This window comes from Taeniopygia guttata, chromosome 2 (assembly GCF_048771995.1).
Source record: "Taeniopygia guttata chromosome 2, bTaeGut7.mat, whole genome shotgun sequence".
NCBI classification, from domain to species: Eukaryota; Metazoa; Chordata; class Aves; order Passeriformes; family Estrildidae; genus Taeniopygia; species Taeniopygia guttata.
The window spans coordinates 48678622-48703582 of NC_133026.1; the positions used below are offsets into that span (position 1 = coordinate 48678622).

Here is a 24961-nt window from a genome sequence, read left to right on the forward strand (position 1 = left end):
TGGTGTGTCGCTACGGGCAGATTTCCTCCATCTTCACAGCAGAATGCCAATGAACCACCTTGTTGACAGACATTCATCCTTGGAGGGGGAGGCAAACACCTTTCTGACCACAGGACCTGCTTTGAAGAGATCAGCAGCCTGCCGCCATCACCAGCAGAAAAGAACAGACACCCAGGAGAGATTTTTAGCAGTGTCTTAGGGGATTGCAGGTCTTGCTGAAAGTCTCTGGAGCTGACACATTTCAAACCTTTTAGGGGAACCTGGAAGTCCCCTGTTGGAGCTTACCAAAGGCTGAATGTTGAAAAATTAAGAGGAAAAGGGGATTCTTTTCTCTTTCCCAACCAGCACTGCAGAATGAATTTTGCCAGTCAGTCCCAAAGCCATGACTGTGTTAAATCCAAAGTCTTAACAGAAACTGGCAGAAAATATTAAGAAGTCCAAAAGTTGCTTCTATACACCCATGGGTATTATGCAATTTGGGCTGTACTATCTACACAGTCTCATTTTTACCAATCATTCTTGGGGTAGCAGAGAAGAAGAAGCTAAAGATGAAATCCTTAACAAATTTGACTTCATAGCAACAAAAAGAAGAAATTAACTCAAGCTTGACTCAAGCTTCACTGAAATTAATGGGAAACTGCTGATCATGTTGTTAGAAGTATGATCCATGCACAACGGATACAGGTATTTATGTCAGCAGCATAGATTTAGGAAGACCTGTGCTGACTTGGGCTCTGAATGAAAACAGAAAATTCCCAATATCAGTGTTTTTATGCATGGCACTTCCCTGCTCCTGCCCACTCCCAAGTTATTAAAAAATGGCAATCCTTACCTGAAATACTTACTAAACTATACCTTTGCAGCTGTTAACTCTTTATTAGCATCTAATCAATTGGCTAGAGACTCATTGGCCCAGACTCATCACACCTTGTCACTGGAATGTCAGCAAAGCCATGTCTCCTTCCCATGGGGAGGGAGAAAGAGATCAGAGTCTTCAGAGCATGGCTGATCCTCTAAAAGCTCTGTGTTCTGCTCCCCGCTGACTACCACAGCTTTAGCTGATTCTCTACCATCTAAAACTAGTTACGTGTGTCATTATGATAATGTCAGCTCAGCAAAGAAAGACAAATCAGGATGGGATGCTGCAAATAAGGAAGTTTCTTGAACAGGGAGAAAAATCACAACTAGAATACTTAGCACACTAAGTTTCTTATTGAAAAACTAAAAAGTAGATAGTGGTGCAAATACTTTGCAGTAAATCAAAGGAAAAATACACTGTCCAAATCCTTAAAATATTATGTTCAGGGAAAAAGAGAAGAGGAAGAAAATTTTGGACAGAAATAAGAGAGGGAAACTTCTCACCACAAAAAACCCAGGAGAAAAAAACATTTATTTTTTAAAACATCCCTGTGTCTCATCTCTCAAAAGTAAAGAAGCCATTTCTATCCACTTTTCTTCTCAGAATTGGCTGATTATTCAGGCTACATTCAAGAGGTACATAAAAGCTGCTGCTGTGTCCAATAGGATAGTGCAATTCTTCCAAGGAAAGAATGCTCTCTCTCTAAACTAAGACTGATGAGCCAGTAGACTTTCACAAATAAATAGTAAAAAAAAAAAGAGATCTGGTGTGTGAAACTGTATTGTGGGAAATCAGCTGAAGTCTCTACTGCAAGTCCTTCTAAGTTAATTTGTTGTCATCTAAAAATAGTGAAATTGAATCAGAAAGGAGCCTAAATTCAGGCATTGGTTGGCCTGTCACACTTCGTCACCTGTGAAATGGGGATCATATTCCTTTACTTCCTTCAGACTAAAATAATATATATTAAATATATGTGTCATCTCAAGTAACATAGTAGAGGAGACAACATTGCATTTAAAGTAGAGAGAAATAATAGAACAAAACATTCAGATTTCTTTAGGATTAATTTCCTTCTAGATATTAAGTAAGGAGATAAATAGACTGTTAGATATTATATTTATATGTTTATCTTTACATGCTAGAGTCAATACAATCTGTATGCTTTGGCATACCATTTTTTTATGTGCATGATTAAAATTTGAGCCTTTTTGTTTTGACTTACTATTCATTACACCTTGCATGTTGCCTAGGCCTGTGTACTATCTCAGAAGACAGTGTTAAATAGAATGAGCTTAATCTTTCTTTAGGCTAAAAAGTAAGCCACTACACACAGCTAGCTGACCAGACTACTTACGTTGGCAGTGGGAAGTGATGCTCAAGAGGACAATTTATCTTCTCTATCTCTGACAAACATCTCCAAATGCCCATTGAGAGGTCTCCTACATGGACTACAGTAGGCCCAGATTTTTTGACTAAACACCTAAAGTTTCAATGCTAGAGTTAAGCATCCCGTGAATGAATCCCATGCTCCTGGGAAAAGAAAATGAGGAGGTTGATCCAGAGTGCAATCTTGAGGAGACAAGAGAGGAACACTTCATGGATGAGACAGCATCCAATCAGAATACAGAGGCATCTTAAGGTGCTGATGACTGAGCATTTCCATTGACTGAGATCAATGGCAATGCCCATGCCTGAATATTTTTTAATCTGAAAAATAAAATTCTTCCCAATGATCTGAAAAGAGACCCTTAAAAATGATCCATCATAATTTATAGCAGGGGACAGCAAAAGGCAGAAGCTGGCTTCTGCTGATTATATTTCTGTTTCATGCATATAATCAATATTAGAGCTGGGAGCTTCATAGCTGATCCTGTGATCATATTCCATATGCAAGGGAGGCTCACAGCAACAAAAGCACTGTTAATAACCAATATTGATTCACCTTTCCCTAATGAATGGACAAAAATGTCACCAACAAGCTGGTCAACAGCCTGAAGCAATGAGCCCTATAATAGCCTACTAAGCAAAGAATAACACAGAGTTAATTTATTTTTTCCAACATCACATCAATTGCATGCAATCCCCTGAGAGATGAATCCATTGAGAGCGACAGATTTACAGGACAGCTTCTTTTGTGGGTTTCACACACATGTTGTTCCCCAATATTGCGCTGGCTTTAGTAGTCACTGAGCTGGCTTAAACTGATTCTCCACCTCCACCCATCTTTGTTGTTCTGTTCTCTGTTCAGTCACAAGAGCTAGCATTTCAGTTTTATTCCTTCTCTTTTACCAGGCTATTAAAAGCAGTATATCACAGCAATTATGAAAGGATTTTTTTTGGTTTTGCTGCATCAAGGATGATACAAGTGTAGAAAAGTATTTTGAGATAGAAACAATTCACCTAAGAGCCTTTCCCACCATGTTTATTTCTCTCATTAAAATAAGTGATCATCCAGGGAGTGAACAAGAGCTACCCACAAAAGCCTATAGATCTCTCCTAGGTGAAAACTTTACTAACAGCAGCTAGATAACACTTGTAAATTAAATGGTGCATAAAGGCAAAGCAAGCAGAAAATATGAAAATACTGTAATAACTCATTTCTAAAACTACATTCAACTGAATAATATGGCATAAGTCTAGTCCTATGAACCTTCCAATGTAATTGCTATTTGTTTAATCTACTAAAGAATCCAAATCTACTACAATGGGAGGCTGAAGAGTTTTGGAGGTGAAATGCTTTTTTCTTTTCTTCACAATTTTAATCCCATTATAGGTTTTCACTTCTATACAATATTAATTACCACAGTTTCCAAGCTTGTGAGCATCACAATAATGTTTTTATGATTAAATCTTTTTTGACCTTTCCTAGTGAGGAACTTATGCTCTGTTGAAGCCAGGAAATTTGAATTGAGAACAAGCATCCAAATATTAACCCATGGTAAATTACAGAATTTTAGTTAATCCCCATGAGAATACTCGAGGGCTTTGATGCAGCTTGGATCTAAAGGGAAATAAAGCTTGTGTTTTGAGCCCTTCCTATCCATCTTAAATAAAAAGCTGTTTTTTAGAGCTGTTTTTTTCTCCATAAAACTTCAGGCATCAATGAAGGTGATAGAGATGTCCATTTCATGGAATATGCATGGCTGTATAAATAATAAATATAAGCTCAGCAGCATGGCATATATGAGTCATATACACAAAGAAGTCTCACTAGCAAGCTAAAAATAATATTTTGCAACAATTCTGAACAGAAATTGATGAAAGGATCATTTCATTAAAATTTCTCAGGTACACAAGGCCAAAAACACACAAATCAAGAAACTTTAAAATGACCTCACTGTCATAGAATCCTAGAATCATTTAGTTTGGAAAAGAACTTTAAGGTCATTGAATCCAGTTATAAACCCAGCACTGCCAGACCTAAACCATGTCCCCAAGTGCCAAACATACATATCTTTTAAATACCTCCAGGGACTGTGATTCCATCACTTCCTGAGGAGCCTGTTCCAATGTTTGACAACCCCTTACGTAAAGAAATTTTTCCTTACATCCAATCTAAACCTCCCCTGGTGCAACTTTCCGCTGGCCAAGAGGTTGTTTCCTCTTATCCTGTCACTTGTTACTAGGGAGGAGAGACCAACCCCCACCTGGCTACAGACTCCTTCCAGAAAGGAAATTGCAGGTATCTGGGCCTCCTTTTCTCCAGAGTGCACAAAGCCAGCTCCTGCAGCCACTCCTTATCAGACTTGTGCTCTGGACCCTTCACCCTCTTTGTTGTCCTTCTTTGGATACACTCCACTGCTTGAGAATCCAAAGAATTATTCTAAGAAAAGCAGTCCTGTAAAAATGGCAGGATGGAGTTCAGAACAATGTCTTTGAAATTTCCAATCAAATCTGTTTTAGAGACAAGCAATTTGCTTCCCAGTTTCTCTCCCAGTAGCAATTCTAAAAAATTACTATGCATTTGAAGTCAGTCTGGATCTTCCCTCTCTGCTACATGACCATCAGTAAATAATGTATGTGCAGAACTAATTAGATCTGTAATCACATCTCAGTAATTCCACTTCCATCTATGTATATATTGAACTAGCACAACATTGCTGGGTCAGATACAGTCTCTTGAGGCTATCTGATGTATCCTTTAATTAAAACTCAGAAAGCACTTCTAATGATATACACAGAAAGGAGCAGAATCAAGATCTCTTCATGGAGCTGTGCCACTTCTGGAGGATGAACATGAGTAAAACAAACACTGGAGACATATTTTTGCCACAGAAGTCAACAGATAAAACTCTGAACACATATGGAACAGACCTGAAAAGTTAAAAGGTGACACTTTAGTATTGACACTTTTCAGAATGGAATCGAACTTTCAGAGCACATCCCCTAAGTTGCTTTCGAGAAATATTCTGGAGTGGCTAACAAATTAATTTTGTATTAGAAATGTCCAGCAAGTGCTGTAGGATAGTCAAAATTACTTATGTGGTTTTGAAAGTATTATTTTTATATTGTTTCCCACTTAAATAAGAACAAGAGAAAAGGAATTCATTAGATTTTATACTATGGTAAATGTATGGAGTCAGTCTCTTCTTTTCCAGGCTTGTTAAATTTTTGTAACAACTACCAAAGAGGTCAAACAAAAATGGCATCTAAAAAGCTATGTGCTCTAGTAGAACCCACAGAAATGCCAATTAAGTGTAAAAGATCCTCAGAACCACCTGAAAATTGGAGGATCCAAGGACATATAGTTGCCCATTCCTTTTTTCTATTCTTACACTTTCTATCAGTGCGATATTAAAAAGCATCTTGTTTTGTTCCTTTTTGTTATGATAGAGGTGTCTGTGTTAAAATAAAAATTCAGAAGCATGTTTTGATTTCAACCAAAACTATGACATGAGACTAGCCATACTCAGATGAAAAGTTCTATCTTAATCATTCTCTGACATTGGACAGTAGTGCATGAACAGGTAAAAATATAGAAAGCAATACAATTATGGAATGATGTTTTCCAAGCATAATCACAAAACAATAATTGTCTTTAGGATCTTAACCTCTGGAGATGGGATCTGAAAGCAATATTCCCTAACACAGCAATATTAGTAGAGAATTGAATAAGTCCGTTGACTTTGTGGGGTTTTTTTAATCTGAAAAATTCAGAGACTGCAAAGATCTCAGGCATATTCCAAAATATGCCAAAAAACTCCCTTCCCTTGGCAAGACAAAAAAGATCTTCCCTTTGCCACCCTTTTTTCCTTCCAGACATACTCAGATTTTTTTGTGAGCAGGTACCATAAGACTACTTATTTAGAAGCAAGGCTTAGTTCTCGCTCTCTGTCAAAAAAAAAAAAAAAAAAAAAAAATATATATATATATATATATAAAAAAAACTACCACACCAGTTATTGAACTGAAGCTTTAGTGAAAATTCCCTGAGGAGACATTGCAAAGATCAAAGGCAAGTAAGCCTTATATTTAGTGATGGACAGTTTGATTAAGTGAGTCCTCACATGGCACTACTTTTCATTAGTCTAAGAGAGGACTGTTTCAACACTGCACTCAAATGCCACTGTCATTTCTTTGCCAGGAATACCTTTGACCAGCATTTTTCATCCTCTCTGAGTCCCAGTGCATTACTATTTAACACATAACTTCTCATTTAGATTGCCATAAGCAAGTACATTTGGGTTCCTGGCTTACCACCATCTTAACTGTTTTCAGTGTTTGGGTTACACAGTTAGATACTGGGGTTACTTGAATCCTTTCTTTATTCTTTGGATTGAGACCATCACAATTAAGAGAGCTCACCAACTCCAGTATAAGTGATCTGTGCCTGAGACTCTCAAAGGCAATTGTAAAAATACATACATAGTTACCACTGAAAAAAGGAAGAGATTTACTTAAATGGAGATTTTCAAAACATCATCCTTTTCAACACAGAACAGAGATTGTGGTTACAAAGGGTTGTTACTGGATTTTTGGAAAAGACCTATTAAATCTGAATACCTGTGACCTGTTGCAATGAGTTAACCCATTGAACTACCTAAAAATGTCAATGTGTAACACATTTACCTTTAGACTAGATATTCTCAGATGTGACATTCACTTCCTGAAGCATTTTGAAAATCATTACCACTTCCTCCCACAAGAACCCTTTTAAAATACTAGGAGAAGGTCAGATAGATTTGACCTTGATGAAAACAGAGCAGAAGTTGTTTTTTTTTTAATATTGTATAGAGTGGGTTCTCTAGAAAGATATTTGTTGTATAAAATGCAGTTTACAGTTTCTAGTCTTTTTATCTCTTTCAAGGGACAAGTTTATTTCCTGATATATTTTTCAAAAGAGTCATTAAGGGGACCTCTGTGTGGCTCAGAATGGTGATTCTAAAACTTCAAGCAACAAGAAAAGATTTTTTTCTAGTCATTTGTATGATTTTAATAATTTAAGAAAAAAGAGTGAAAGAAGCTTAGGCTTCATACTTACAATACAGGGATTAGATAATTATATCTCATCAGATCCTATACATTAATGTTGTAGGGAGGGATCATAATAGCATTTGTCAGGAGTAATGCAAGTCGTATTAGAACTCAGTAATTATATTTGCTTTGAAACTTCTGTTTTAGAAACAACAAGGGATAACTAAAGTCTTGTAGACTTCTTTTGGATAAATGAGAAAATTTAATGTCTGGCAAGGAAAGGGATACTTGCCATTTTCTGTGAAAGTGGAGTATATTAAGTGTAGCCTCAAAATTTAGCATTTTTTCCCTCCCTACAAAGTATTAAATAATTAATTCCACAAGCTTTATTTAATTGGAATGTAGGTACTGTAGTACCTACCTAGTAGGCTACCCTTCCCTGGAAATCAATTTATCATGGTAGCTACTATAATAGAATTCATTAGAACCAACACAAAGTAAAAGCTCCAGTATGAAAGTTAATCAACATTGGTGAAACGAAAGGGCCTTTGTTTGTTTGTTTGTTTCTTTTGAAAACTAAAAAATAAGATATTGAGATGTCTCTACTCATGAGAAAAGGGAAAAACTATTATCCTTGTATTCAAACTCTGCCAGAGTTTAAGTACCCTTCTTCTCCATGGTCTTTGGATCAGGCTATATACAAACATCCAGAACTAGGATGATGTTTGGATACTTTGCTGCATTTCCCAGAGCCAAACTGCACACAAGCAGTTGCTCCACATGCAGCCTTTGTGCCCATAAGTGCTGCCTTTGTCTGGACTGCTCAGCTCAATGCTAGCGTGACAAAATGGAAGGCAGCTGGATGAAATTTAATGTATTCTCAGAACCCATATCTATTACTTTGCATAATACACAGTTCTGAAATAATCCATCATAGGGAAGAAGTCACACTAAAAAGAAATAACAAAAGACTGACTTTTAGAGGCAGCAAACAGAAACATCAAATACAGATATGTAAACTATTTCTACTTCCTAGCTGAAGGTTCTCGAATTTCCTGCCTAAATATAGAATGTGTTACAGCAGCCTGATGTGAAAAACTTATAAGACTTGGAGTTTGGTTTGGACAGTTTCAAATCACTCTGATTTAAGATTTACTAGTTTTTCTTCAATTTGTTGAATTGCAGGTTCAATTGCTGAATTCAATTTGTTGAATTTGTTGAAATGCAGGTTGGACTGGGAATCTTATAAGGGAGGCTTTTGAATGAGGCTTCTACTGCCAGTCTCAATTGAAACAAGGAAAATAAAGGTGAAGGGAAAATACCTGAGGAGAAAACGTGCAAAAAGAACATTTCATTATCTGCAAAATATATGGTCCAAGTTTCTTTTGGAAAAAAAATTCAGGGATCACACAGGTGAAATTTTTTTTTCCCCAGCTCTAGCACTAAAGAGAGACAACTTAGGAAGAGATTTTATTTTACTTAAATAAAGAAAGCTACTGTAATGGATAGTGTACAATACAATTTAAAATGACTACAGGTTACTTCAAAAGGATACTATTGAGACATACAAAATCCTGATGGGAAAAGAATCAGATCATTTGTAGATTCATAAACTGTCTGCAAATAACAAAAACAATCATGTTTTGATAAGTCAGCATCAGGATCAATATATAGTGCTTTAACACAGAAAAATAACACAGTTATGATATTGAAATTATTGAAGAACTACTAGAATCTGCTTGAAGAAGGATTGGGTGCTGCAGCCCAGCTGCAAGGCAATAAAGAGAAAAGTTTCCTTAACGTAATAAAACCATGTTTACTAAATGTTGCCCAATATATATGCAGTTGTTCATCATAGTTTCTTTTCAGTGTATGACTTTGTCCCCTGGACCTCATGTTACCATACTCATGCAAGATAACATGGGCTTCACGCCCAAATCAATGATGAAGTTAAAGCAGTCTTCTGGAATTAAGGAAAGCAGCACCAGAAGTCTAGAAAGTGATCCCCAAAGTTACTGAATCAGTAGCTGCCAGTCAGTACCTTTCACCAACACCCTGTCTCGGGCCAATGAAGGCCTGCATCTGAAGGCCTCAGTGTGCTTTACTCAGTTGTGGTTGGAGCAGGAAAAAGTGAAAAGTGAGAAAGAACTTCAGCACTAATTACAGAATCACAGACTATGTTGAGTTGGAAGGGATCCCCAAGGATCATCGAGTCCAGCCCTTATCCCTGCACAGGACACCCCAAGAGTCACACCGTGTGCCCGAGAGCATTGTCCAAATGCTCTTGAGTTCTGTCAGGCTTGATGCTGTGATGACTGACTGGGGAAGCTGTTCCAATGCCCAACCACCCTCTGGGTGAAAAACCTTTTCCTCATACCCAACCTAAACCTCCCCTGACTCAGCTTAATGCTGTTCCTTCAGGTCCTGTCACTTGTCCCAAGAGTGTAGAGATCAGCGTTTGCCCCTTCTCTTCCCATCTTGAGCATGTTCAAGACCACAATGAAGTCTCCCCTCAGTCTCCTCTTCTCCAGGCTGAACAGACCAAGTGACCTCAGCTGCTCCTTATATGGCTTCCCTTCAGGGCCCTTCACCATCTTGTTGCCCTCCTTTGGATATTCTCCAATAACTTAATATCTTTCTTATCTGGCAGAAACCAAAACTACACACAGTATTCAAGATGAGAATTCAAGGTAATTCTCCATCTGAAAATCCTTCAACTGAAAGGCATCAATTACAGACAGCTAAGATTTAAAAAATATCTTTTTTTCCTATTTTATCATTTGAATGAGAGACTATTAGAGTAGTGGCTGAGTGAACGGCACAAATTACCACAACCTTGAAGAAAGAGCTTACCTTTTGGTTCAGCATTTAGGGATCTAGACCAGTCTTTAATGTGCAGATGAAGATTCCTAATGCTTAATAACAATTTACATGATGAGATCATCAATTTCAATGCTCACAGCATTAATGTTTTGAAGAGGTAAATTTCACTTAAGCGTGATGGGGAAACAAAACAGTACCCCAAATAGCTTTTAGGGTTAAAACTGGAGTGTTTTAATAAATTCATATGAGGCCTTGTTGTCTCTTGAGAGACATTGTCTCTGGAGAGCCCAAAACCCTAAGCAATCTAAAATGATCCAAGTGTTAGATGACTCAGGGATACAGAGCTTTCTCAGGATTCATAACTTTCATGGGAAGCAGTCTCATGGGCAGCAGCCTCATATGTATTTTACTGTGTGTCTGATTTAAGTAGTGACAGAGCAGACCTAACCTCACTTTAAAAATTGTTCCAACACTGACATGTCTTGTGACTGACATGTCATCTTAAGAGTTGAACAATGTGGAGTGCAGGGGTTAATGCTATTCTAGCATCATAATTGTTGATTAATTTCTGTATAAAATGTTATTGTTGTCCAGAACAAGACAGAGCATCATGATCTAAAAAGGCTGCAAACTAAAACGGTTTTGTCTAAAATTTCTTTTTAATGACCTAGTAAAATCAACTGAGTGCCAAATAGGTCAGCACTACATGATTTGGCATTAATGTTAAATGTGACTAAAAAATTCCAATGGAAACAAGAATCAAAGTTGCTTTGCAAGCAACGCATTTTTCTTACTGAAGGCATAATAGCTATCCTTAGGGTTTGGATATTTTAGTTGATATAGAAAAGGAAAAGCATAAAGAATAAAGAGAGAGAGTCACTTATGTTTTGACCTTAAAGAACAAGATTAATGAGGTGCAATGAACAATGAAATGAAAACATTCCATTTGGGCCAAGAAGTTAGTTTTTAACTAGCACACTTAAGCAAAGGTGTGATCATTTAAGATTTCAAACAGGATGGAGAATGAAAGTATCCAATATTTTCAATGCGGTTTTTTTTCCCTTTGTTTTGTATTAACTAAGCCTTTCTATTTTGCTATTTTCACATGTTTACATAAGAATCTGCTTGGTTTTATTGTAAGACAATTCTAAAAATAAAAGGTTTTAGAGATTCTTACTTCTTCCTTTTCATAAACCTGTCACCCAGTTTTCAATTTTTACCATATAAGGTGAGACACTTCAGCTAACTAAAAACAACTTGTTTTTTCTTAAAATGACAAGAGATTTTTGCAGAAGAGTTATTATTTTTTAAAGTTCAGCTGCAAGACAAAAATTTTTAAGTAGAAAAACTATAGCTGAAGAGTTTTCAAGGAACTTTTTAGTAGATCATGACAAAAATAAGCCGAATGCCATCCCAATAATTTATATCATGTTGACTACATAAAAGAATTCTAAATAATACAGTATTAATAGTGCCTCAATGTATCATTTAATGGCTGATTTAAAAAAAATATTGCCATCTATTGTTTGGATTCATACAGTCTTTTGCAAATTCAGAGGCATTACACTATTTTTTACCTATTCTCCCTCTTCCCTAAAGTTTTTGCGAAGAGGAAAAAGAGAGCTCTTCTGATAGAATTTATATTTTCCATGCTTTCTACTTAGAAAAGTCAAATATTTTAATCCTGTCAGTACATCAAATATTCTCTTTTCTATTTATGGGTGTACTGCCACCTATTAATATAGCAGGCTTTTTTTAGAAGGAAGAAAGAACAATAAACTTTGTAAAGTTACTTCATTAATTTGAAAACCATTCATAGGAGTATTTTCATTCTGAAGAGGAACTTAAGAGTGACAAGAACTTTGTAAATATCTTTGTGTACACTTCCAGGTCAAGATAAAAGGGCATGTAGATTAACAATGGCTGTAGCCAACAGGTCAAGGCTGCCTCTTCAATCATCTTCTGCTGAAAAGCAGATGCCCAAGAAAGCACAGAGCACCTAGAATCATAGAATGGTTTGGGTTGGAGGGGACCTTAAAGTTCATTTAGTTCTAAGCCCCCTGTCACAGATACCTCCCTTGCACTAGACCAGGTTGCTCAGAGCCCCATCCAGCCTGGCCTGAACACTGCCAGGAATGGGACATCCACAGCTTCTCTGGACAATCTGTTCCAGCCTCACCACCTCCACAATAACAAATTTCCTAATATCTGATCTGAACCTACTCTCTTTCAGCTTGAATCCATTCCCCCTTGTCCTGTCACTACATGCCCTTGTAAAAAGTCTGTCAACACCTTTTTTTGTGGGCTCCCTTCAGGTATTGAAAGGCCACAGCTAGGTTACCCTGGAGCTGTCTCTTTTTCAGACTGAGCAATCCCAACGCTCTCAACCTTTCCTCATAAGAGAGGTGCTCCATTCCTCTAATCATCTTGCTAGCCCTCATCTGAAATTTTTCCAACAGGTCCATGTCTGTAGATGAAACACTCCCTGAATACTCTTTCAGATTTGAGTAATTTAAAGATTGTAATTTCAGGTTTTCCTCTGTTTTGTTTTTTAACCATTACAGCCCTAATCCTAAAATTTCACTTTGATCTCTAAAGGTCATCTCAGAACAAGTAACTGATATGTGAAGTTTGGATCCTGTTTCCCCTATACATTGCTTTACACTTACATTGAATTTCACCTGCCTTTTTAATTTCTCAACAAGATTTTTTTTTCTTTTTTTTTTTTTCTTTTTTCCTTGTTTACTTTAGTGTAATTAGAAAATTAATCGTAACATTGTTCAGTACCTTTTCTGGGTCATTTATACATGTGCTCAATAGCATGGTTCCCTACAGAACATTATCAGCAACTTCTCTATGGCAGGAAGCAGTGATCGATCCTCATTGTCTTTTCTACCTTTTGGCAATTTATATAAAGACATTCATTGTTATGTCTTATTAATTTTCCTTTTCTTTTGATGATGGACCTCACAAACCGCCTTTTAGAAATGCAAGTTTCATGTTACAGGTGGAGTTTATCAACTGGAACTCCTTGTCCACATGGCTGTTGACATGAGTTTGTGAGACAAACCTTTTTTTAATTATTTGCATTTTAAGCTAAAGCCAAGTTCTATAAATTTCCTATTCTATTTCCTTTTCTGTTGACTGATACAGACAGATTTGCATTTATCTCTCCAGATTAACATCCTGTAGTTGCCATGATCTTATCTGGAACCCTTTAAAAGTCCTTAAAAGCTCTTAAAAGCCTGGTGTCACATTTGCCATCTTCCAGGCTTTCAGCAGTTTTAGACAAGAGCCAACACACCACAGCTCACAATTCTCGCAATTCCACTGTTTTATCCTTGACTTCAATTACAGTGTAAGGTCACCACTAACTCCAACTATTTGTTCCATAACCTCTTCTTATAGACATTTCAATTCCATAAAACAGTCTTTGATGTGTCCCTGACCAAAATGAGCTGGGCTCTGAGCTCTCTACCTCCCCTCATGCTGGAGGTGAATGCGTGTTTTACTCCGCTTGTATATTTAAAATATAGTTTCCCAGGGATCTATGTAGGCTGGAAAAGATCCAGCTGAAATTAGGGAAAGCTTATATAAAACTATAAACCCACATACCAAGATCCAGTTTGGCCTCTAGAGCTGTGGTGTTTGCTGCTCCCAAGCTATATAGGGTTGCTGTATTGCATGGGAGTTTGTGTCCATACAGATCACACCACAACTCCCACAGCACTGACCCCCATCTGCTTCAGGTCTAACAGGATCTCAGTGGAGCAGAGAGGCTTAGAAAGGCAGAGAAGACAAAGAGGCATAATCACCAATATTGTGTAACTCCAGGTATTTTTAGCTGCTATATAGATATCCAAATCCCTTTTGAAACTTTCTGAGCTCTTGACCTCCTTGACTTGCAGTGCCAATGAAATCTTCAGATCACATCTTGAATGAAAATGCGATTGGTGGCCTGAGCCATTACTAAGCAGAACGGTCCCATCAGTTATAATTCAATAGATACAGTCCTGCTGCTTGACCATTGACATCTCTATTCCTTTTATACACGTATTTGGCAGCAACATTTCTCTGGAGCAAGGCTAAAATACAAAGGAAAGGCTTTTGAACTTCTAGGGTATTTAGCTGGAAATCCCTCGTTCCTTATGGCACCTGCAGATCTCAGCATTCCTTTTTACTCTCAGATTTTTTTCCTAAATCCAATTTTGTCTTCCCACAGGTGAAACACTTCATCTTAGTTTTATTCATTCTGCATTTTTACAATCCATTAGCTTGCTTTCTGTCAATTATCAACAGGCTTTTTACATCTCTTAGTGTGCAGATCAGTGCAGAGGAAATGTCACCAAAATTTCTAGAACAGGGAGACATCTAAAGGAATGAACAGACTCTCTAAGGAAAAGAGCCATTTGAGGAATGCTTTTAGACGGATCAGAATGTGACCAAGCTGATAATAGAATATAGGTACAGCTGCTAGCTTGTGACTTTTAATACAGAAATGAGGACATGAATTAATTTCCTTGATCATACTGTTTCAATCTAAGGAAACCTGCAATAATTTACATAATTCCCATCTCCTCTCTTTCTGTAGGCAATTTAGGACAATGTGTAATGCTTTTAATCAGTCTTTTATTAGTATCCTAAAAATGAAATCTTCCAAAAACAGGTTGTGAAGCAATATAAACTCATGTACAATTAGCTCAGTTTAAAAATGTTTTCTCCTAATGGGATTATGTTCTGTAAATGATCTTGTTTCTATGGCAACTGCTACAAAAACCACACTCTGTTTTCAGTTCAATAGCAACTACTGCACCTGTGTACCAACCTTTCTTTCTGTGGTTTATGTTTTTGCTTCTCAGACAGTGGCGTGGAAGCAAAAAAAAAAAAAAAATCTGTGACCTAGAAAAGTTCAGGCATTGTTTCAGCTGCACTTGCAGGTACTATTGTTAACCTTACTTCTCTTGTATTTTCTTGGAATGAAGTTTGAATTATCTGTATTCACAAACTGAAAAAAACCCGCCCCAAAACTATTGATGGAAGTATGTGTCTGCAGGGAAATAGAAAAGCACACTACTTAGTTTGCATGGCACCCTAGAAAAATGGCAGATGAAATGCACAATGATAAAAAATTATCTTAGGAGGCTGTGAGCCATATCAGTAAAAGCCAGCAATGAACAATTCTGTGCGGTCACATAGCTGTCTATAAAAACAGTTATATGAAAAGCCTTTTTCAAGCTTCTCCTTTCCAGTCAAGCCAAGGAGACATCAGAGGCATCATTTCCATATATTTTCTTGAGAATGGATGCTGGAAACACAAGAGAATGAGAAATTATTTTTAATGTTATCTGAAGTAAGGTGAGGTAAAAATATCTTCTTTTTATTTTTAAATGTGTGGCTGAGTCTCACTTGGAGTTAGTTGCACTGACTTAAGTGATGGAAGTGAATGTCAAGCTCAAGAAAGAAGTGTTGATGAGGAGAAAAAAGAAGTTATCTGGCAAAAGTGCAATTTACCACTAGAAAAGATCACATAGGAAACCCCAGAAAAGTGTAAGTCCAATTCCCCACCTAACCTATTCATTATACTCTCTCTGAAAAATAAAAAGCATCAAACATCTTCAATTCCCTCCTGAAGGAAGAGATGATGCTGCACTTATAATTTGGAGGGGCAGTCAGACACAACAGTGATGGATGCTGAGTTTGAACACCAATAAGATTGAGTTCTGCTCCTCTAACATCCATTACCATTACTGCCTTACCAAAAGCTTATTGTTCCTATGCCGTATCAACAGGAAAATTATGCCCTTTGTTTTTGCAGGAAAGTAAACATAAATCAACATGCTATTTGCAAACTGAAATCCCTAAACAAGGTGTACAACAATTTCTTCAAAAGACATCCTAGGTAAAAGGTGATGAAAACCAGCCAGCTTTGCTGGAACAGAAGAATGTCTAGCCTATTCAAAGAATAGGGGAAAAGGGAGTTACCAGATGTTACTCAGTGGAATACTGCACAATCCACTGTTTTGAAGAGGTGGATTTAAAACAGCTAAAAGAGACATTTTATCTAGCAGTCTTGAGAGCCTGTAAGTAAAATTCAGTTACTAATGTGACCTCTCAGCAATAGCTACACCTCAACAAAATGCCTTCATATTCCTTTCTTCATACACAATATACTCCTTGCCCCATCTCCACAGGCACCACTGAGGCACCAGGAGTGCGAAGAATTTGTTCTTATGCATGAATTTATAAACACCATCCATCCTTCCCTTTCTAGTATATAATTCAGATTCTTCTGCTTAGCTGCACAGAATACATTCTCTTTGTCATTGATTGACAAAAAATGGGTTTTACCACTTTCACTCAAGTAACAAACCATAAGACGAAAGTCCCTCAACCTGAGTACAGAGAATTAAGCCCTACCACCAGAAAGGAAGATAGAAGTAGAGATACAAGAATAACTACTTTTCTTGGTTCCTTTCTGTTCTCCTACAGCTAATACAAAAGATGCTTCCTGTTATCTGGACTATTACCTATTTTTTCTCCCTACATGTGAAAAGTAAAACATAGTATGAACCTAAATGATAACCTCAGACTTGAATAACCTGAGCTCACTATAGTTTTTCATATGCTGACCGAGGCCCAGTGTTATCTTGTTATGAGATGACAGGTAAAACATCTGCAAGTAGCCACCCACTTTGACTTACTAGTCAGATGCAGGCCAAATTTTCAGATGACACTAAAAAGGGGGTGTTTAGCTTTATTCATGTACGTGAATCCTATTGATTAACCTCCACTAATAGAAAACAATTTCATGAGATAGCAAATTATTCTGTCACACTAATATATGAGCTATGGTCATCATCTCTATGGTGACATTCAAGACAGAAAATGATTTGCTGCCAGGGATTACTGCTTAGCTATTCTCAATATTTTTATACAATGGCAAATGGGGGACATTTTTTGCCCAAGAAATGAAAGAGAAAAAAAGACAAAGACACAGGACAAAGTGAAATTCTGCATGCTGGGGTCATTAAGTTTTCATTCTGTGCATTAAACATTAATGAATAAACTAGAATGTAAACAGTGATGAATAAAAGAAATACTGTTTTGTTTTTACCATTTTTATTTAACTCTCAGTCAAGACATTTTGTTTCTGAAATATTTAATTTAGATGTTCTTGATTGTCTCTTCAGTTATAAAATACCAAATTGTAATTAGATCATGAGACTTAGCTAGCTGGACTGAAATGCCAAAAAAAAAAGGTTATTTAATCATCAGAGTAATAACAGTTCCACTCTGAAGAGGGCTGTTGTATAGTTTGCTCAAGCCAAATCAAATTGTAGTGATTTTTAAATACAAAACACTGCAGGATCAATATTCACAGTCAGGCAAGTATCAGAAAACCTGGGCTTTACTAAAAACATTTTCCTGGACATATGAGAAAACTCTGAGTTCATTGCCCAGTTCTGACCTACTCCCATTTTCATGTGTGTTAAGGAACATACAATGGACTCTAAATCTCTCCATGGAAGAGATGATTTTCCAACATCCCGCAGCCGGCACTGTCACTGCTGCCTCTCAGAAATGTGCCCAAAGCCTGCTTGTGACCAGGAGCTGGAGACAGCACCATGCTCGCACAGAAAGCTGTCCTTGGAAATAAATTACTTATGGCACAACACAATAGAATCTGTTTCTGAGGTTAATCCATAGTGACACAAATGGCTGGTTTTGCCTGGGAACTCACTGTGTTAAGCAAGCGCTGAGCTTCCTGGGAGAGGGAAGTGAATCTTGCTGACTCACCAGTGCAAGTGCGGGGTTGGAAGGAAGATTGGGAATGACCCTGAAAAATGAAAGCCTAGGCAGAACAGCCCTCAAGGATGCAAACTCAGGGACATATCTGGAGGCAAACTTTTGTTCATAATAATTATAATGCTTTTGTAAGTGAAAACTCACTCCATAATAAGATTAGTTCTGACAATCTGAAAAACATGTTGGCTATATTAAGAACAGTCTGAGAAAACTTTCAGGCAGGTCTCTATAAGCCATCAGTATCTCTCTAGAAGGCACTAATAATTCAAAATGAGCACAGAAGGTAACAATATCATTTGGAGACAGCAGAGAACTAGAGAAGATAGCGAAGAAGAGTGAGAAAAAGGCTTCATACGCCTTACAAGGTCTGCACTGACCCCTCTGACAGCTATTAATTCAGTCTGCTCTAAATTCAAATTATTGACTATCACATAATCAAATATATATTACAATTATTTATAAATTAAGCTTCCATCAGAGGAAAGGTATTCATACTTCCCAGGCATATGGAAAAAAAATAACAAACCTGTAAGATATGCCAAAGAGATAGGCTGAACTTCTGTGAAGCATTTTTTCTACATCATGTGGAATCTGATCAGAAAACTAAGATCCTAATGTTATTGTGCACAGTTGTAATTTACTCCATGTGTATGCTCTTGTAATCACATAAAAACAATAAGAAAGTATTGTATAGTATTTCCATGTGTATTTTCAGTTCAGAAGCACTGGAATATAAGAACAGTTCTCTTTATAGGCAGACCAATAAAATGTCCTTTTCTTACACTGAGACCTTCCTTTTTGATATCAACTCCAAACTCCTCTTTTTAGACAAAGTTACCATGAATTTTATTAATGTAAAAAGGACAACTGACATTTTAAAAATAATAATTTTTTAAAATGTTCTCATAGTGCCTCAGAGAAATCCTAAAATCTTACATAGTTTTTTCTTGAAAACCAGAGGCAAATGTAGGCATACACCTGAGCTCTGCTTTTCTAGTCACCAGCTGGAAGACTCAACTTCAAAATCCATCACAAAACCAAACACCAGGCTGTTGACAGTTCTGTGATTGATCTGTCAGTCCAGGCTATGTAGAAAGCATTGAATCTTTATACCCAGTGGAACAGATTATTCCACAGTCCAGTGGTGGTGGTTCTGGGACATAGGAAAGTGTTTCTAATCTCCTATCCCAGTGATACTATAGTTCTTTACATGAAGTAGAAAAGTTTGCAAATTATTCTGTATTTGCCTATGACCTCTTCTTTCTTTCCCATCTACCCCCCTTCAGTCAAAACTTTCCCATCTCCTTACATTTATCTGGAAGAAGCTCCTTAGAAACAATTGTAAGGACATTTCCATTAAAAAACAAACAAACAAACAAACAAAAAACCCCTGACAATTTAATGATCTGGTTTTCCACCAGGAAACCATGTTGTGACAAAAATCTTTACCGTATATAAGAATTTTCCCCTGACACCGTGACACCTAGTTACAATTCTCCAAGGAGAGAATCATCAGCATCAGCAAAATATCAGCTCTATCCAGCCCTGACTTCTGAGAAATGTGGACTCTGGATATTCTCAAGCAACAAATAGTAAGCAGAGACAAACAACTAACAGGCACACGTTCCCTCAGAAAGAGGAAGAAAAACCTCAGAAAGTTTATTTATCTTTCTGCTTCTCTGAATCCTAACAATAGCACCTACATGTGCTACGCACTGCCACCCCACCACCTCTGCAATGTGTCACGGAGGACTCGAATCATCTCTGATGGACGTCGGCACACATCCCGCCAAGCATCTGACAGAGCGATCTGCGTGAGCCGCTCATGATTGACGCCAACCTGTTACAAGTCATTTGTCTCCAACAAACTGTTCTTAACAGTTTGTTTGATGTATTTGATAGGAACTGGGAGGGGAAAATAATAATTTAATAATGCAACATGTCAGAGCTATCTTGTTTTATTCAGTAGGAAAGCTGTACTTTTGTTATATACGTGGCTGGATTAAGCTAAAACAGCTAAAGCTCTGGTCTAGAACAATGTTTCAGTAATGGATTAAGTGGTTCCAGTTATGTTGAGAAGGGCAAACACAAAGGATTATTTCTTTTGCTGCCTTAGTCCAAGACCAACCTGCCCTTCCTATCACGTTGAAGCACTGGCAAGCAGGGTAGTATCTCTTGCAGGACAGCTGCTCTCAGCACTGGCTGAAATCCTGCCAGGGCAGTGAAGAAAGCAATTTTCCCAGTGGTAATTTCATCACAGCTAAGACACTGCAGGAGCCAAGAGCCCCTTCTTGGGTAGAAGTCCTTTATGGAACTGGTAAGAGATACAGCAATCAGAGCCAGGCTGTGTGCTGCCAGCACCACAAGGAATTTGTGTTTCCTTGATTGCTCTCACCTTCTTCATGAAGGGAAGATGTCACACTGCCCACCTTGACACCTTGTTTGGTATGTAAAAGAGTAAGTATGTGTTCAGCCCCAACACCTGAAGCAGTCCACCACTCTCTCAGTTGCTGCTGCTCTCTGTCCATCTAGGAAAAGGAAACCAATAACCAAACAAGACCCAAGAGAGAAGGGATCATTTGTAAGCTTCACTGATAGAAATTTCTGAAATATTAACTATATTTTTAACATTTTTTAGAAGTTTTTAGATCGGTCACAAAACTGATCAAGGGCAACATTGCAAAATAACAGATGACATGTAAGTATTTTTGCCATTTGAAAGTCATAAGGGGTGCTGACCTGATGGACATCCACATCTGGTAGCACCTATTTATCCCATTAGCTCAAATTCCATTAAAATGTAAATTTTTAAGGGATAGACTTATGAAGATTTTACACCCGAGTACCTCTGTCATTTTGCCTTGGGGAGGAGAAGGAACCAAAAATTCAAGTTTACAAGAAGCCCTTCACATCACAGTTACCACTCCATCTTGCCAATGAACAGAAACAGACACTAAACTGTTGCCAAATAATAAGAAATGAGAAGCCCTGGCCACAGCCACAGCTTCTCAGAGAATTGTACTGTGATTAAAAAGCTGATTTTTCTCAAGCTGACACAACAAACTCAGCTGTACCCGTGCTGCTACATAAGTGAGTGCACCATGGGCTACAGAAACCACTCAAAAGCTGGGAAAATCTGCAATGGTTATGTCTGACATCAACTCTTTTGGTATTTAAAAGAGTTTGGTATTTTGGTATTATTATACTTATTCAAAGCTGGTTGAGCCAAGAATCACAGTCCCATTTTCAGCTGCAGCACATACAGTCTCTACACTTAAAAATTAATCTCAAGGTCTCCATCTTATTGTCTTTTCATATCTGCTTCAATTTTAGCCATTTAATCTTTCCAAACACCTTTCTCCTGTTTTGGGGAAACCTTTTGTTCGTAATGATTTTAGGTTTCGGTTTGGGTGGGGTTTTTTTGTTGTAGTTTTTGGTTTTGTTTTTTAAGAGCCATTATTTCTGGCAGTTAAATTTGTCATTTTACTTCTCTGGGTTGGTAAGTGTAGTGTAAGTAACACTCAGGAAAAGACAGGTGCTCAGTTCAGTGTTCCCAGGCTGAGAGTGCCTTGGCTCCTCCAGACAAGGAAAGCTTTTTCTGGAGGGGAATCATTTAATGGGCCACTATCTGAAATTATTTACCACCAACTAATACCATCTCATTCTCCCTCCAGTTTTACAGTTATTTACAGTTATAATCTAGAACCTTCAGGAATCGGAAGCGAGATAATTTTGTTGACAATTTGTACAGCAAAATAAATAGTATATCACAGGTAAGTGTGAATTCTAACTCTGTAACCACACTGGGGAGGCCTCAGAAATATCTCATGAGAGGGAATCTCAAGTAGCTGTTATTTAAAGCATCTTTTATTTTCTAAATGCCACTGAAGCAAGCAAGGAGTCTCATAGATCAATAGATCCAGGGTGATTTTTTTCTGTGGGGTAGGAGAGGATGAAATATGTTATATTCCAGTAAACACAGGAGAACAGCTGCTCTGAGACATCCCATTGAGGAACTGCATGGCATGACACAAGATCAGTAAATACCAAGATTTCGGGTCAGGCTGTATTTGCTAGAATGCCTAGCTGAGCCACACACGTTCAGCCTGTCTTTAGATCTAGAACAGTTTCCCCAGGAAATACTAAGGAAGATTCTTCTCAAATGAAGCCCTAGCTGTGGGAGACTATATGCTAAGCTAGAACCGCTAGTGGTTTTGTAGACATTTTCAGAGGGACAATTTGTGGCCACAGGTGATGTTTATCCCTCTGTTTCATGTAAATATCAACTGTCTCTTGCACCTGTGTTGGCTGTTACTTGTAACCAAACTGAGTTCTGCACCTCAAGAAATGCCACATCTCTTTTTTGGCACTTTTACAATGAAATATTGTAATTCACTGGACTATGCCCTTCTTTCTGGACTATCAGAAAAGAAAAATATAAACCACAAAAATCACCCTGGTATTCACATGCTACAAATTATGTCCTTTGAGCACCTCAGAGTTAGGGAGCTACCTAAATTTAGTCAGACAGGCTCTTCCTACTGTCATAAGAAAGAAACAGGTACATAAAACCATTCTTTCCTCCTTAAGACAATGTAAAACATAACGGGGCTGAAGATAACTTTCCTACCACGAGTACTCTGGATTTTACATTTTTGTCCAGAAAAAATAAGCAATGCTGAGTCTTTAGCATGCAAGACTACTAATTTCAAGGTTCTCCTCACTTTGTTGAGTAAGTTGTTCTAATTTATCTAGCTGCCACAAGATCCTGCTGTTGTAATGCAAGTTGCCCTCCAGGTTTTTAATACATCACAGACCATGCCGTTCTAAAAGCCAAGAAAAGCGCTGCTTTCAACTATTTCCCTACTAAATTATGCATTTATTGTAAATAAATAACTTTTGGGGAACTTGACAAAATACTGTGGGTTTTTTCTACCACTGAGACAAGGTTATATCTATCAATTATTACATAAGGCAAATGAAAATTTTCAATTTCTGTGTGTGTGTCAGACTCTAATTAAAAAGCTATCTCTTGACTATTACAGCTTCATATACTCAGGCATACTTAGAGAAGTACCTGAAAGAAATCCATTCAGTAGCAATCTTCTTTTCTGAGTATAAAAGGGCCATCTCTCAAGAAAGTACTCCTATATTCCCAGACTACCTATTTCACAGGAAATAAAAAATGTAAAGCCCCAATCCCTTCCACTTAGTGGCACATTTGTATTACAAGAATCACCCTCATGGCAAACAGCTTCTAAAAAGAGTAGTTACAACTCCTCCCCGGAGAAGGAGGATGAAATAGGACAAGACACTGAAGATCAACACGAGGCTCAAGAACTGGAACTAGGAGAAAAATTTCAGATATCCAATTCCCAGAAAGTATTCACATGCACAGGACCCTTCTTGACAGATGAATAATTCCCTGAGTATGTGGCATATCTGACCTTTAGGACTCAAGCCTGGTGTGACTGATAAGACACGTGTGAGGCTTAGAGGAAAGGTGACAAGAACAAAAGACATTTGACTTAAGTTTATGGAAAAGGAATAAGATAAATGAGGCTATGGCAACACAAGACCAGCAGACAGGAAAAAAGAGGAAAATTGAGTGACATGAAAACTCTATAGGCATGGAAATTATTCAAACAGTATATTAGAAAGTGCAGTTAAAATTGGACAGACCAGATAATTGCCTAGAAATGAATAACCTAAATTATAGATCTAGCAGCAAATATTTTATGTCTTTTGAGTTTGTGATAGTAGATGAAAACCAACATATTTAGACTTTTTAAGTGAATAAGTGAAAAGTTATTTTGGCCCACTCCACTAGTCTGCCTGCAAAGATAGAAAAGACTGAAACAATTTTTTTAGGTAAAAAACAATTAAAATGTACGCTAAATGAAAAAGGAAATGTAGCAGTATATGGTGTAGGTTGCATCCAACTATTATCACTTTGCTAATGAATCTGATTTTTTAAATGAAGGAACTGCTATAGGTCTCATTTATCTGGGGACTCAATAAAAGCATCTTGCAGGGACATAAGGGGAAATTATTAAACTAGAGAAAATTGGTAATAGTAAAAATATTATAATGCCTAAAAAAACAGTTTATAGACAAGACAAGAATACCAGTAAGGGAGAACGGACCTTTGGCAATCATATTTCACATTTTCATTAACAACTCTGCCATAATAGGTAGGAGCATGCTGGTGAAATCCCAGAATGATGTAATGCTGAGAAGCAACTCAAAGTGTCAAGGACTCTAGCATTGTCCTGGAAGAGCTGAAAGACTGAGAAATAGATGTAATTATGGGTTGAAAATAACTACTTTTAAGTGCAAAGTCACAGCTTTCAGGACAAATATCACTAATTTCAGCTAAGGATTAGGAGTTCATCCTATAAAATGAAAAGAAAAAGAAAGAAAGAAACATAGCCTTTTACTTCAGGTTGAACTACAAGCTACCAATGTACTGTTGTTGGGAGAAATGCAATCTTAAGTAAGGTGCCTGACACAAGGCACTTCCTTGGGAGTTAAGGAAATAACAACAGTTGTGCTGAAACATCATTTGAAACACAGCACTGGCCAAGCACACTTAAGAAGCCAATTCAAACTGGAATGCGCATGAGGAAGAATGACTAGAAAGGTCATCATAAGAATGAAAAATTTCACTTCTGAAAAGAAAGGGAAACAATTTGGCTCATTCAGTGTAACATATCTTAGGCTGTGGTGGGGCAAGGACAGGAAATGAGGAAAAATGCAAGTTGTATAAAGTTGGCACAAGCACAGACAGTGCTTGGTGGGCATGATAAATACAGTCTCTGTTATCAGACAGCACAGGTTCTGACATCTATTTGATTACCTTTGGATTCCCAGCACAGGCTATCAGGTGTTTGTAAGGAAGGAGAAGATTCTCTCAAAGTGAGAAAGAATATCATGTTTTTGGAGGGACAGACAATTTTCTACTCTCCTACTAGAATCCACCTAAGCACAAAACCACCTCCTCAGCAGCTTCAAGATGAAGTTTCTATACAGAAATCTATTCTCTCTCCAACTGTTCCC

At 37.5% G+C, this 24961-nt stretch overlaps 1 protein-coding gene and 1 long non-coding RNA gene across 2 annotated transcripts in view; one reads left to right on the top strand and one right to left on the bottom strand.

Moving 5' to 3' along the window:
• Positions 1-24961, bottom strand: part of ARPP21 (cAMP regulated phosphoprotein 21) — a 372912-nt gene that overhangs the window by 310700 nt on the left and 37251 nt on the right. The gene's annotated exons all lie outside the window — the stretch shown is intronic.
• The window catches only part of LOC140682648 (uncharacterized), a 31159-nt gene that overhangs the window by 1701 nt on the left and 4497 nt on the right, over positions 1-24961 (top strand). Inside the window, exon 2 of the long non-coding RNA XR_012054631.1 lies at positions 1-24961. This exon is cut by the window's right edge and continues 4497 nt beyond it. This is a non-coding gene — a long non-coding RNA (uncharacterized lncRNA).